Raw genomic sequence first — 14,943 nt, forward strand, 5'->3', positions numbered from 1 at the left:
AAAACTCCCTGTGCTCACCGTTGGGCTAGAGAGACCGGGCAGGCACCGTGTTATGCTATGGAGCGCACGGTGTTTCCAGTGCGGGTGCAGAGCCAGGTGCGGCACATACCAGCCCTTCCTATTGGCCGGGCTAGAGTGGGCATCGAGCCAGGTAAGCTTGGGCAGGCTCGGTGCTCAAGAGCTCCAGTGCGCCTGCACGGTCCGGTCTATCCAGAGCCACCTCTACACACCAGTCCTCCGGTAGCAGCTCCCCGCACCAGGCTTCCTGTGCGTGTCCTCGATCCAGTACCACCAGTTCCAGCACCACGCACCAGGCCTCCAGTGCGCCTCGCCTGTTCAGCGCAGCCAGCGCTTTTCTCCTCTCCTGCGCTGTCGGAGTCTCCCGCCTGTTTAGCGCAGCCAGAGCCTTTCTCCTCTCCTGCGCTGCCGGAGTCCCCAGTCTGCCCAGCGCCGCCAGTGCTCCCAGTCTGCCCAGCGCCGCCAGTGCTCCCAGTCTGCCCAGCGCCGCCAGTGCTCCCAGTCTGCCCAGGGCCGCCAGTGCTCCCAGTCTGCCCAGGGCCGCCAGTGCTCCCAGTCTGCCCAGCGCCGCCAGTGCCGCCAGTCAGCCCAGCGCCGCCAGACAACCAGTCTCTTCCAGATCTGCCAGACAACCAGTCTCTTCCAGATCTGCCAGACAACCAGTCTCTTCCAGATCTGCCAGACAATCAGTCTCTTCCAGATCTGCCCGACAACCAGTCTCTTCCAGATCTGCCCGACAACCAGTCTCTTCCAGATCTGCCAGCCAGCCAGGATTTACCGGAGCCTACTACCTGCCTGAGCTTCATCTCAGTACTGGGCTTCATCTCAGTACTGGGCTTCCTCTCAGTACTGGGCTTCCCCTCAGTACTGGGCTTCCCCTCAGTCCTGGGCTTCCCCTCAGTCCCGGGCTGCTTCTGTCCCGAGCTGCCCCTCTGTCCCGAGCTGCCCCTCTGTCCCGAGATGCCCCTCTGTCCTGAGATGCCCCTCTGTCCCGAGCTGCCCCTCTGTCCCGAGCTGCCCCTCTGTCACGAGCTGCTCCTCAGTTATGTGGGGATCTGGGTGAGGACTATTAGGCCATGGTCGGCGGAGAAGGTGGATTATCCCAGGACGCGAAGGGGAGGAAATAGGACATTAATGGAGTGGGGTCCACGTCCCGAGCCAGAACCGCCACCATGGACAGACGCCCACCCGGACCCTCCCTATGCTCTTGAGGTGCGTCCGGGAGTCCGCACCTTAGGGGGGGTTCTGTCACGCCTTGGTCATTGTATTTTGTGTTTTTGTTATATGTTTGGGTAGGCCAGGGTGTGACATGGGTTTATATGTTGTGATTCGTATTGGGGTTTGTATTATTTGGGATCGCGGCTGATTAGGGGTGTTGTTAGGCTTGGCTGCCTGAAGCGATTCTCAATCAGAGTCAGGTGCTTGTCGTTGTATCTGATTGGGAACCGTATTTAGGTAGCCTGAGTTCGCTTTGTATTTTGTCGGTGTTTGTACCTGTCTCTGTGTTGTAGTCACCAGATAGGCTGTAATTAGTTTCACGTTTCGTTTGTTGTTTTCGTATTTCAGTTATTTCATGTACCTTCATATCTTTCATTAAAGTCATGAGTAACCTACACGCTGCATTTCGGTCCGACTCTCTTTCTCCAACAGACGAACGCCGTTACACCCTATATATAACGGACTCTCCTTAACTATCTTGTTATCTTGTGTTCTCTCTTCATTCGATAGGGTACATCAATATGAAGGCTACGCTTCATTGTATTACGCATGGCTTTCTCCCGATCAAATAATGAATGTAACAGAGTTCCATCTCAAATCAAATCGAATCAAATCTATTTGTCACATACACATGGTTAGCAGATGTTAATGCGAGTGTATCGAACTGTGTTTATGATCACTACACTTGATGTTAAGCTACAAGATGACATAGCCTCATTATGTTCAGAACAATCCAGGGTATGTTTGTTGTGTTGTGAAGAAGACTTGCCGCGGACCACGCATCTGAATGCACTCGTGACTTCTTCACATGCGTCACTAAAATTACGATCATCTTCTCTTGCGGTGTTAGTGAAAGCCTAACACCGTTTCGATCCTACTTCGTAATTTAGCTAGCCATGTTGAACAGAACAAGTTTTCAAATTATGACCACGTGACCCAGATTGAGATGTATAAATGGACTGCTTTTGGATTGCGTGAACAACAACAGTAATTGTGTAAATCGACCTGGCCGGGGTATCCTGGAAGGATATTGATCTCATCCCGTCGGTAGAGGATGCCTGGATATTTTTTTAAATGACTTCCTAACCATCTTAAATAAACATGCAAGAAATTTAGAACCAGGAACAGATATAGCCCTTGGTTCTCCCCAGACCTGACTGCCCTTAACCAACACAAAAACATCCTATGGCGTTCTGCATTAGCATCGAACAGCCCCCGTGATACGCAGCTATTCAGGGAAGCTAGAAACCGTTATACACAGGCAGTTAGAAAAGCCAAGGCTAGCTTTTTCAAGCAGAAATTTGCTTCCTGCAACACTAACTCAAAAAAGTTCTGGGACACTGTAAAGTCCATGGAGAATAAGAACACCTCCTCCCAGCTGCCCACTGCACTGAAGATAGGAAACACTGTCACCACTGATAAATCCACCATAATTGAGAATTTCAATAAGCATTTTTCTACGGCTGGCCATGCTTTCCACCTGGCTACTCCTACCCCGGTCAACAGCACTGCACCCCCAACAGCAACTCGCCCAAGCCTTCCCCATTTCTCCTTCTCCCAAATCCATTCAGCTGATGTTCTGAAAGAGCTGAAAAATCTGGACCCCTACAAATCAGCCGGACTAGACAATCTAGACCCTTTCTTTCTAAAATTATCTGCCGAAATTGTTGCCACCCCTATTACTAGCCTGTTCAACCTCTCTTTCGTGTCGTCTGAGATTCCCAAAGATTGGAAAGCAGCTGCGGTCATCCCCCTCTTCAAAGGGGGGGACACTCTTGACCCAAACTGCTACAGACCTATATCTATCCTACCATGCCTTTCTAAGGTCTTCGAAAGCCAAGTCAACAAACAGATTACCGACCATTTCGAATCTAACCATACCTTCTCTGCTATGCAATCTGGTTTCAGAGCTGGTCATGGGTGCACCTCAGCCACGCTCAAGGTCCTAAACGATATCTTAACCGCCATCGATAAGAAACATTACTGTGCAGCCGTATTCATTGATCTGGCCAAGGCTTTCAATTCTGTCAACCACCACATCCTCATCGGCAGACTCGACAGCCTTGGTTTCTCAAATGATTGCCTCGCCTGGTTCACCAACTACTTCTCTGATAGAGTTCAGTGTGTCAAATCGGAGGGTCTGCTGTCCGGACCTCTGGCAGTCTCTATGGGGGTGCCACAGGGTTCAATTCTTGGACCGACTCTCTTCTCTGTATACATCAATGAGGTCGCTCTTGCTGCTGGTGAGTCCCTGATCCACCTCTACGCAGACGACACCATTCTGTATACTTCCGGCCCTTCTTTGGACTGTGTTAACAACCCTCCAGGCAAGCTTCAATGCCATACAACTCTCCTTCCGTGGCCTCCAATTGCTCTTAAATACAAGTAAAACTAAATCCATGCTCTTCAACCGATCGCTACCTGCACCTACCCGCCTGTCCAACATCACTACTCTGGACGGCTCTGACTTAGAATACGTGGACAACTACAAATACTTAGGTGTCTGGTTAGACTGTAAACTCTCCTTCCAGACCCATATCAAACATTTCCAATCCAAAGTTAAATCTAGAATTGGCTTCCTATTTCGCAACAAAGCATCCTTCACTCATGCTGCCAAACATACCCTTGTAAAACTGACCATCCTACCAATCCTCGACTTTGGCGATGTCATTTACAAGATAGCCTCCAATACCCTACTCAACAAATTGGATGCAGTCTATCACAGTGCAATTCGTTTTGTCACCAAAGCCCCATATACTACCCACCATTGCGACCTGTACGCTCTCGTTGGCTGGCCCTCGCTTCATACTCGTCGCCAAACCCACTGGCTCCATGTCATCTACAAGACCCTGCTAGGTAAAGTCCCCCTTAGCTCGCTGGTCACCATAGCATCTCCCACCTGTAGCACACGCTCCAGCAGGTATATCTCTCTGGTCACCCCCAAAACCAATTATTTCTTTGGTCGCCTCTCCTTCCAGTTCTCTGCTGCCAGTGACTGGAACGAACTGCAAAAATCTCTGAAACTGGAAACACTTATCTCCCTCACTAGCTTTAAGCACCAACTGTCAGAGCATCTTACAGATTACTGCACCTGTACATAGCCCACCTATAATTTAGCCCAAACAACTACCTCTTTCCCAACTGTATTTAATTTATTTATTTATTTTGCTCCTTTACACCCCATTATTTTTATGTCTACTTTGCACATTCTTCCATTGCAAAACTACCATTCCAGTGTTTTACTTGCTATATTGTATTTACTTTGCCACCATGGCCTTTTTTTGCCTTTACCTCCCTTCTCACCTCATTTGCTCACATTGTATATAGACTTGTTTATACTGTATTATTGACTGTATGTTTGTTTTACTCCATGTGTAACTCTGTGTCGTTGTATCTGTCGAACTGCTTTGCTTTATCTTGGCCAGGTCGCAATTGTAAATGAGAACTTGTTCTCAACTTGCCTACCTGGTTAAATAAAGGTGAAATAAATAAATTAAATAAAAGGCAGGGATGCATGGGTGTGTTCTAAAGAAAACTACTAGAAGTGTCTTTGCTTTAGTTCCTCAACGGCACAGCTAGGAGAGATCAAATTGCACGTTATAGTTAAAGATTAATCTCCGAGTCATAAAAGTACATTGAAATTAGGAACTATGCAAACTTTGGAGCATTGTGTGGCAACTTGGAAACATCAATTAGACCTCTCACTCAAACCCGTCTCGTTTTTCCCCCGTTGTTTTTTGTCTTATTCAGTGAAGGATTTTACTTCCAAACTCACATATTCAGTAGGCTATGGTGGGTTATACACTGTTAAAATTGCTTTGTAACACCAAACTAATGGCAACTGAGCTGCCACCAAAGTGAAGGAGACAAAACCTTAAATTTGTTGTATTGAAACACATCCTGAGCTATTTTGAAACCTTACATGGTGTGCTGTAACACCACTTAATCAACTGTTGTGCAACACTTTGCCAGGGACTGGGACCACTGACGGAAATGGTCGAAAACCCTATTTTGGTGTTTCGAGTTCTGTTCAGCACAGAATTAGATACTTTCTTTTTTGGTGTTGTTTCCTCTCACTGTAGCTTCTAAAATCTATAATGGTGTTTCAAAACCTGTCTACTGCAGAATGAGAACACTTCTTCTAGAGTGTTTTCATGTATAACATGGATTTATGTGTCTGATCATTTGCCAGTTTAACCCATTTTGGCAGATATTGTTGCGCAACGTTCTCAATACACCAGCAGTAGCTAGAGGTTTGCAGGATACTGTATTTGCTGACACCATTAAAAGTTGGAAAAGCGGGAATGGGTCGACCTCATCGTTGTTTTGATATCCTTTGGTTATCCTCATAAAATAGACTTACATTTCGAGCAACATATTAAGTTGGATTTATTCTTAAATGTTTTTGGTCAAATGAAATGAACAAATCATTGAAATGACTTGCATTCAGTAGATTTTTATTTTTTTGTCAATTTCAATTCACCCCAGAATTATTGATTTTTTTGCTGTGAAATGCAACATGAAATGTAACCTACGATCGGGGTTCAATTCCCGCTTCCCCCTGTCCCATTTTGACTCCTTCTCAGTAGCGGTGCGTGGGTAAAATCCCTGGGGAAGCCAAACCAGGAGAAAAAGGCCATATTACAACCTACGTGTTGTGATAAATGCGTTTTTTGCTCTATAACCTGTGAGTTCATATGCCTTTCCACCGTGATATACAGGCCTAGGCCGAGACAATAAGAAGTCACAGTGGCAGAATAAATTCAATCACACCTTTGTTTTATCACAAAACCGGAGAGTCCACAAAGCATATTGCATTTAACAAACAGTTACATGACCTACAGCATGGTCAATCAAGTTAATGTTTCCGACATATTCGGACTGCTAAACAACTATTGATTTAGAACACCGGAGAATTACTGCAACTCGCAACCAAATCAGGAGCTTATGCTTAGTTAGTCTAATACAGTGACAACTAAAAGATTCCAAAAACAATTTAGTCCAATCAATGTAAGGTAGATGTGGCTTCCCATGGTACTGATTTCTTTGTGTGTGTGTGTGTGTGTGTGTGTGTGTGTGTGTGTGTGTGTGTGTGTGTGTGTGTGTGTGTGTGTGTGTGTGTGTGTGTGTGTGTGTGTGTGTGTGTGTGTGTGTGTGTGTGTGTGTGTGTGTGTGTGTGTGTGTGTGTGTGTGTGTGTGTGTGTGTGTGTGTGTGTGTGTGAAAACAAGTAGAAAACATGTTGACTCACCTGACTTATAGAGAAACGCCAATGCCCTCCCCTCTCTTTCATGTTGCCAAAAAAGTCTATGACTGTCATACAGTACACACTTTTAGTTTTTGTTGTCCAAGTCTACCTGGCTAAAATGCTTGCTCGCTACCCTAACTTCCTTTCATGTGCAACGATTGGCCAGCTGGTTGACATTAGTCTACATCTAGCTACTTCCATCCTCTCAGGCCAGAGGCACAATGTAGGAATTTTAATTAATTAAAACCACAAGTCCAAATCCCTATCTCCATCCATGGCTAATTTAGGAAAGGGTCCATTTTAGCTAGCTAGCCACCAGAGGACAACAACACAACGAGATGCAACAATTCAAAAAAAAATCTGTCAAAGACGTTTGGCTTGATGTGCTGGGAATGGTGACACTTTTTTTGGTACGCCAGGCCCATTTACAGTTGAGTGCACTCAGTTTAGCTCAACGCTGAGTGGTTATTAATGTTGGGGGAGGGGGGGTTATCAAGTGAGGCTAAATGCTACCGGCAGCAACAATGTCATACCGTTTTTGACCAGACAGAATTAGGCAGATGGTTGATGATATAACTAGATATTATCTATATTATCTGACTGAGCATACAAGCATACAAGTATCTAAGTATCTGACTGAGCGGTGATAGGCAGAAGCAGGCGCGTAAACATTCATTCAAACATCACTTTTGTGCTTTTTGCCAGCAGCTCTTCGTTGTGCGTCAAGCATTGCACTGTTTATGACTTCAAGTCGATCTACTCCCGAGATGAGGCTGGTGTAACCGAAGTGAAATGGCTAGCTAGTTAGCGCGCGCTAATAGCGTTTCAAACGTCACTCGCTCTGAGCCTTCTAGTAGTTGTTCCCCTTGCTCTGCATGGGTAACGCTGCTTCGATGGTGGCTGTTGTCGTTGTGTTTCTGGTTCGAGCCCAGGGAGGAGCGAGGAGAGGGACGGAAGCTATACTGTTACACTGGCAATAGTAAAGTGCTTATAAGAACATCTAATAGTCAAAGGTTAATGAAATACAAATGGTATAGAGGGAAATAGTCATATAATTCCTATAATAACTACAACCTAAAACTTCTTACCTGGGAATATTGAAGACTCATGTTAAAAGGAACCACCAGCTTTCATATGTTCTCATGTTCTGAGCAAGGAACTGAAACGTTAGCTTTCTTACATAGCACATATTGCACTTTTACTTTCTTCTCCAACACTTTGTTTTTGCATTATTTAAACCAAATTGAACATGTTTCATTGTTTACTTGAGGCTAAATTTATTTTATTGATGTATTATATTAAGTTAAAATAAGTGCTGATTCAGTATTGTTGTAATTGTCATTATTACAAATAAATATAAAAAAATTGGCTGATTAATCGGTATCGGCTTTTTTGGTCCTCCAATAATCGGTATCGGCGTTGAAAAAGGGGCGCTGTTTCCCTGGCTTGGATGCTTTCTCCAGTGAGATACATTCAGAGTTTGCCAAAAGGCACCTAAAGACTCTCAGACCATGAGAAACAAGATTCTCTGTTGTGATGAAACAAAGATTGAACTCTTTGGCCTGAATGCCAAGCGTCACGTCTGGAGAAAACCTGGCATCATCCCTACGGTGAAGCATGGTGGTGGCAACATCATGCTGTGGGGATGTTTTTCAATGGCAGGGACTGGGAGACTAGTCAAGTTCGAGGGAAATATGAACAGAGCAAAGTACAGAGAGTTCCTTGATGAAAATCTGCTCCAGCGCTCTCAAGACCTCAGACCCAGGCGAAGGTTCACCTTCCAACAGGACAACATGTGCTAAGCACATAGCCAAGACAACACATGAGTGGCTTCGGGACAAGTCTCTGAATGTCCTTGAGTGGCCCAGCCAGAGCCTTGGACTTGATCCCGATCGAACATCTCTGGAGAGACCTGAAAATAGCTGTGCAGCAACGCTCCCCATCCAACCTGACAGACCTTGAGAGGATCTGCAGAGAAGAATGGGAGAAACTCCTCAAATACAAGTGTGCCAAGCTTGTAGCGTCATACCCAAGAAGACTCAAGGTTGTAATCGCTGCCAAAGGTACTTCAACAAAGTACTGAGTAAAGGGTCTGAATACTTATGTAAATGTGATATTTCCGGGTTTTTTTGCTAATATTTCTTGATTGATGTGGAGAAAAAAAATCATACATTTTAGAATAAGGTTGTAACATAACAAAATGTGGAAAAAATCAAGGGGTCTGAATACTTTCCGAAGGCACTGTAAATTATTTTATGTTTTTGGCATCCATGAATACACACCACTGCTCCTTCTCCATCTCCTCCTGTTCCTCATCTATCAGTGGTGGGAAAAGTACCCAATTGTTATACTTGAGTAAAAGTAATGTTACGTTAATAGATAATGACTCAAGTAAAAGTGAAAGTTACTCAGTAAAATACTACTTGAGTAAAAGTCTAAAAAATATTTGGTTTTAAATATACTTAAGTATCAAAAGTAAATGTAATTGATAAAAATGTACCTAAGTATCAAAAGTAAAAGTATAAATCATTTCAAATTCCTTACATTAAGCAATCCGGACTGCACCATTTTCTAGTTTTTTATTTATTTACGAATAGCCAGGGGCACACTCCAACACTCAGGCATAATTTACAAACAAAGCATTTGTGTTTAGTGAGTCCGCCAGATCAGACGCAGTAGGGATGACCGCCAGATCAGAGGAAGTATGGATGATTTTATTTTATGATTTTAAGTGTGTGAATTGGACCATTTTCTTGTCCTGCTAAGCATTCAAAATGTGACAAGTACTTTTAGGTGTCAGGGAAAATGTATGGAGTATAAAGTACATTATTTTCTTTAGGAATGTAGTGAAGTAAAAGTTGTCAAAAAAAAATTGTAAAGTACAAAAAAACGTCTTAATTAGTACTTGAAAGGACTTTTACTTAAGTACTTTACACCACTGTAATCTATAAAGCATAAAAAAGGGTGGAATGCCACCCAAAAATATTCTCCATAGAGAATGGAGAATTCATAGAGATCTCCATTCTCCATATCATCAATCAATATTTAGACGAAAAACCATTTGCAATTCTTAATCATTCGATTGTAGCAGCTACAGAGTCTGACATTTTTTTAAACATATATTGTGTTTTGATGGTGCCTTTTACACTCACTTTCACAAGACTTAAAAACAACAGTATTCAGATTGAAGAACTACTTTGGATGTTTCATTCTGTTTTTAAAAAATTAATAAAAACTTTCTCTGTATCATAACACATACATTGGGTTTAGATTCAAACACCCCTCCAAACACCAAATACCAGGTTAGGTGCACTACTGTTCGTGGTTTCATTACACAATCATAGTGTTTTGTGTCTTTCTATTTTCACAGTGTACTATTATTTTGTTAATATCAGGGACCATAGCATTTGCTGTCCGACAATTAAACTTGAGTCATCGCACATGGAGTGCACAAAATATATTGTGAAAGGTGGCTATATCAAATGAAAATGTGAGTGTTATGTAGTCTTCAAATGACAAACAATGAAATTAACTTACAATTGACTCCTTCGAAGAAGGCAGATGGTGGTGAAATTTACGCGTCGCGGAAAATTAAGATGATCAAAATAAATACAATAAGAATAAATAGACAAATTAAATCGTACATATGATATCAAGAAATTGTTCATTCATGTGAATAAGGAATGGCTATTAAAACATTTTTTATTGTCTTTAACAATGTGTTGACGCTCACTTAGGTTTATTTCATGAATGCAATTATCGTGCTATAAAACGTTTGTATTAATTATGTTGGCTAGTAAATTGTGGAACAATCGATCAAAACTTTCGAACATTTCACAAGTCACAGGAATATGAAACACTGGCATATGCTTAAATCTTACCAGTTGAGTCGAGTGCCACGCTGGTTTCGAATGAATTCCGCGATTAATGAGACATTTTACACGTGTACTTTATCTCGATACTTTCCTCTTCTGTTTCTTGACTCCTAGGTCTCTTTTCTGTTTACGCTCTTCGGTAAACTTGCGCACTCAATTATATATCGTATTAGCCTAACAGAAAATTGTCGGTTGAGATATTAACTGCATTTGTACATGTTCTACTTTATGGCTGAGCTGTGGGGCTCGTTTAAGTTCCGCCTCCTTCCCTAGATACTGTTCGTTCATGCATCCCACTATCTGCGCCCGGTGAGAAAATGATACCGACGGTGGACTACGGAAAATTGGCTCTCATTTCGCTCATCACTTTGCTTTCATGTTCTGCCTGTAACACGAACACACATACACACACACACGTGCACACAAAACATACACACAATTGTACACTCACCATATGCTTCTGCTACTCTGTTCTTTATTGTACTCTTGTTATTACCTATCCCCATGCCTAGTCACTTTACCCTGCTTTCATGTAGGCCACATATCTCAATTGCCTCGTACCCCTGCACATTGATCTGGTACTGGTACACCCTGTAGACTAGCTCCATACTTGTGTATTTGAATTGATTCCTCTTGTGTTACCATTCTTGGTAACACTTCCTTTTAAGGGATCCTTATTACAGTGTAACTACATGTGTAATTACACGGTAGCAAGTATTATAGTTAACAGTAACAACTCATAGATACTTAAGTGATAATGCCAGGGAAGCCGGTGTTTGGAGGATAACAATGGGTTACCAACATATTCAAATAATGATTGACATATTTTAATAAAAAACGTTATTTTGTTTAATTGATTCATACTATTTCATCCTTCCACAAGATATAGTTCCAACACAAATCTAGGGTTGCTAGAGACGCAACCCAGTCGTTCAGTCTTTTTGTTCTGTATCTATGACTGGCAACGTTCTTATCCTTTGCTTGCTAGCTAACCAGCTACGGCTAACTTACAGTCACGCCAAAAGGCCAAAATAACAGCAAAGTAGCTGCATTTGCATTTGTTTAAACTGTTTTCGACCCATTAAGCTGCTCCCCAACCCCTCCTGTCTCAACCACCAGCATTTATGATGCAGTAGTTTATGTGTCGGGGGGCTAGGGTCAGTCTGTTATATCTGGAGTATTTCTCCTATCTTATCCGGTGTCCTGTGTGAATTTAAGTATGCTCTCTCTCTTTCTTTCTTTCTTTCTCTCTTTCTTTCTTTATTTCTCTATCTTGGAGGACCAGAGCCCTAGGACCATGCCTCAGGACTACCTGGCCTGATGACTTCTTGCTGTTCCCAGTCCACCTGGCCGTGCTGCTGCTCCAGTTTCAACTGTTCTGCCTGCTGCTATGGAACCCTGACCTGTTCACCGGAAGTGCTACCTGTCCCAGACCTGCTGTTTTCAACTCTCTAGAAACAGCAGGAGCGGTAGAGATACTCTGAATGATCGGCTATGAAAATCCAACTGACATTTACTCCTGAGGTTGCACCCTCGTTAACCACTGTGATTATTATTATTTGACCCTGCTGGTCATCTATGAACATTTGAACATCTTGGCCATGTTCTGTTATAATCTACACCCGGCACAGCCAGAAGAAGACTGGCCACCCCTCATAGCCTGGTTCCTCTCATTTAACATTTACATTTACATTTAAGTCATTTAGCAGACGCTCTTATCCAGAGCGACTTACAAATTGGTGCATTCACCTTATGACATCCAGTGGAACAACCACTTTACAATAGTGCATCTAAATATTTTAAGGGGGGGGGGGGGTGAGAAGGATTACTTTATCCTATCCTAGGTATTCCTTAAAGAGGTGGGGTTTCAGGTGTCTCCGGAAGGTGGTGATTGACTCCACTGTCCTGGTCCTCTCTAGGTTTCTTCCTAGGGTCAGGCCTTTCTAGGGAGGTTTTCCTAGCCACAGGGCTTCTACACCTGCATTGCTTGCTGTTTGGTGTTTTAGGCTGGGTTTCTGTACAGCACTTTGTGACATCAGCTGATGTAAGAAGGGCTTCATAAATACATTTGATTGATTTTCAATTTACATTTATTTGTATATACCCATAAAAATAATTCCATCTGATTCATGATTTCGACTGGCTGAGAAATGCTGCCTGCCTATCTATCTCGTCCCGACACCCGACACGTTCGTTACTATTTTGACAGCAGGAGATCTAATTTGAATATTGAAACAATGTTGCAAATGGCAGAGAGACAGACAGCAATGTTTATACAAATCTCAGAAATGTTTGTTTAAAATAAATGTGAGATAATGTCTAGATGCTTTTTATAGTGGAGTTCAAGTTTATAAATTGCCTGGCTGGGCTGAGACAGGGGATTGTGCAGTCAGATTGAACAGAGTAAATGGCATTTTAACATCATAGATTTAGCTGGTGGAAACTTGTGGAATAGACACCGGCTGGAATGCGGTTTTAACCAAGCAGCATTCAGGGTTAGACCCACCCATTGTATAACATTTTGTTGAGTTTACGAAAACAGATTTATTACGAATGTAATCCCAGATGAAGAAGAAAACACCATTTCAAAGCACATGTAATGTTTGCCTAAGTACAATGTAATTAGTAGTTGTTACACAGGATTTAGCTTGTTAATAACGTGTATCTTGAGGGGTACTTACTTGTAACTAATGTGCACTTAGGCTCCCGAGTGGTGCAGTGGTCTAAGTGTAACGGATGTGAAACGGCTAGCTTAGTTAGCGGTGTGCGCTAAATAGCGTTTCAATCAGTTATGTCACTTGCTCTGAGACCTTGAAGTAGTGTTTCCCCTTGCTCTGCAAGGGCCGTGGCTTTTGTGGAGCGATGGGTAACGACGCTTCGAGGGTGACTGTTGTCGTTGTGTGCAGAAGGTCCCTGGTTCGTGCCCGGGTATGGGCGAGGGGACGGTTTAAAATTATACTGTTACATAAGGCACTGTATCTCAGTGCTGGAGGCATCACTGCAGACCCTGGTTTGATCCAGGGCGGTATCACAACTTGCCATGATCGATAGTCACATACGACGGCGCACAATTGGCACAGTGTCGTCCGGATTAGGGTAGGGTTTGGCCGGGGTAGGGCATCAAAGGTAAAATAAGAATTTGTTCTGAACTGACTTACCTAGTTAAATAAAGATTAAATGTAAAAAAAATATGAATACTTATGCAGTACATTACCCATCCTGATAACCTGGCCCTCATTTTAAAGCTTCTGGAAGTACGATCCAAGGGGGTGAGGTGGGGGGGCACACTAGTACACCATAGATTACATGTACAATGTACAATGTAATTACTAGTTGTTACAAAGGTTTTAGCTCATTTTACTTACTTGTAATTATAGTGTACTGATAGCCAGTAGTGGGAAAAGTACCTAATTGTCATACTTGAGTAAAAATAAAGATATCTTAATAGAAGATGCCTGAAGTAAAAGTGAAAGTCACCCAGTAAAGAACTCTAAAAGTATTTTGTTTGAAATAAACTTAAATATAAAAAGTAAAACTATAAATAATTTCACATTCCTTATATTAAGCAAACCAGACAGAACAATAAAACAATAAAGAAATATAATATATTATATACTACTATAATATATACTGAGTCCACCAGGTCAGGGGCAGTAGGGATGACTAGGGATGTTCTCTTGATAAGTGAGTGAATTTGAACATTTTCCTGTCCTGCTAAGCATTCAAAATGTAATGACTACTTTTGGGTGTCAGGGAAAATGCATTGAGAGTAAAAAAGTAAACTATTTTCTTTAGAACTGTAGTGGAGGAAATGTAAAAGTAGTAAAGTACAGATACTCAAAAAAACAACTTATGTTTTTTTACTTGATGATCATCTCAATTTGTTATTTTTTTCAGCCAGTAGTTTTGAAATGGTGCTCATGAGTGTTCCCCATTTTTTGCTTACTACATCGTCAAATTAAGTACTACGTCATCCATTTTGTATGATATGTTACATCCTGCAAACAAATTGTGTGTGCAATTCGTAAGATAAGTTACGAATCCCATCTGTTCTATATGTCACAAATGTGTTGTGCTTAAGTTCCTGGAGTGCATCTTTAAGTTTCGGTACTTTTGTTTACACCACTGCCGATAGCATTCCAACACACCATATTTCAAACTGCACAAACCCTGTGATATGTGTTAGCCAACTGAGAACCGATCTCCTCTGCTTAGATCACTCTCTCTCTCTCTCTCTCTCTCCCGCTCTCACACAGAGATATGATTCCGTGACTGCTAGCCCCTGCCTGGGACACTGCGGCCTGTGCCTTCACCACGGCTACCTTCTTTTCCTCATGCTAGTCTCCAGCCTCCAGGTTGTAATTTAACTTTGTTAGTTTTGTTGACTAATTTAGCTAGATGGCTTTTGTTTACTAGCTGGCCAATGCTGTCGCTGCTAGCAAGTACTGAGCTAGCCTAGCTCGCTAGCTAGTTGGTTAATAATGTTAAGTATGCATACCTTTGTAATCTGTTAAATAGATGATACATTGAATTTAAAGCCCTCCTATTTGCTTTTCAGGACTGATATAGTGGCCCAAGCAATTTTG

The 14,943-nt window shown here is 42.5% G+C and overlaps 1 protein-coding gene across 4 annotated transcripts in view; it reads right to left on the reverse strand.

The window, feature by feature from the left end:
• LOC124031575 (sodium-coupled neutral amino acid transporter 3-like) overlaps positions 1-10,930 on the reverse strand; it is a 70,918-nt gene extending 59,988 nt beyond the window's left edge. For 2 of the 4 annotated variants that reach the window (XM_046342989.1, XM_046342986.1), the window contains exon 1: positions 10,364-10,664. The gene's annotated coding sequence lies outside the window, so the exon portion shown is untranslated. Of the gene's footprint in view, positions 1-10,019; positions 10,029-10,363; positions 10,665-10,808 lie in introns of those variants that run through there. The other 2 variants (XM_046342987.1, XM_046342988.1) reach the window with 2 other exon arrangements.
• Between the last annotated feature and the right edge of the window lie 4,013 nt (positions 10,931-14,943).

Source organism: Oncorhynchus gorbuscha, linkage group LG03, assembly GCF_021184085.1.
Source record: "Oncorhynchus gorbuscha isolate QuinsamMale2020 ecotype Even-year linkage group LG03, OgorEven_v1.0, whole genome shotgun sequence".
NCBI lineage: Eukaryota > Metazoa > Chordata > Actinopteri > Salmoniformes > Salmonidae > Oncorhynchus > Oncorhynchus gorbuscha.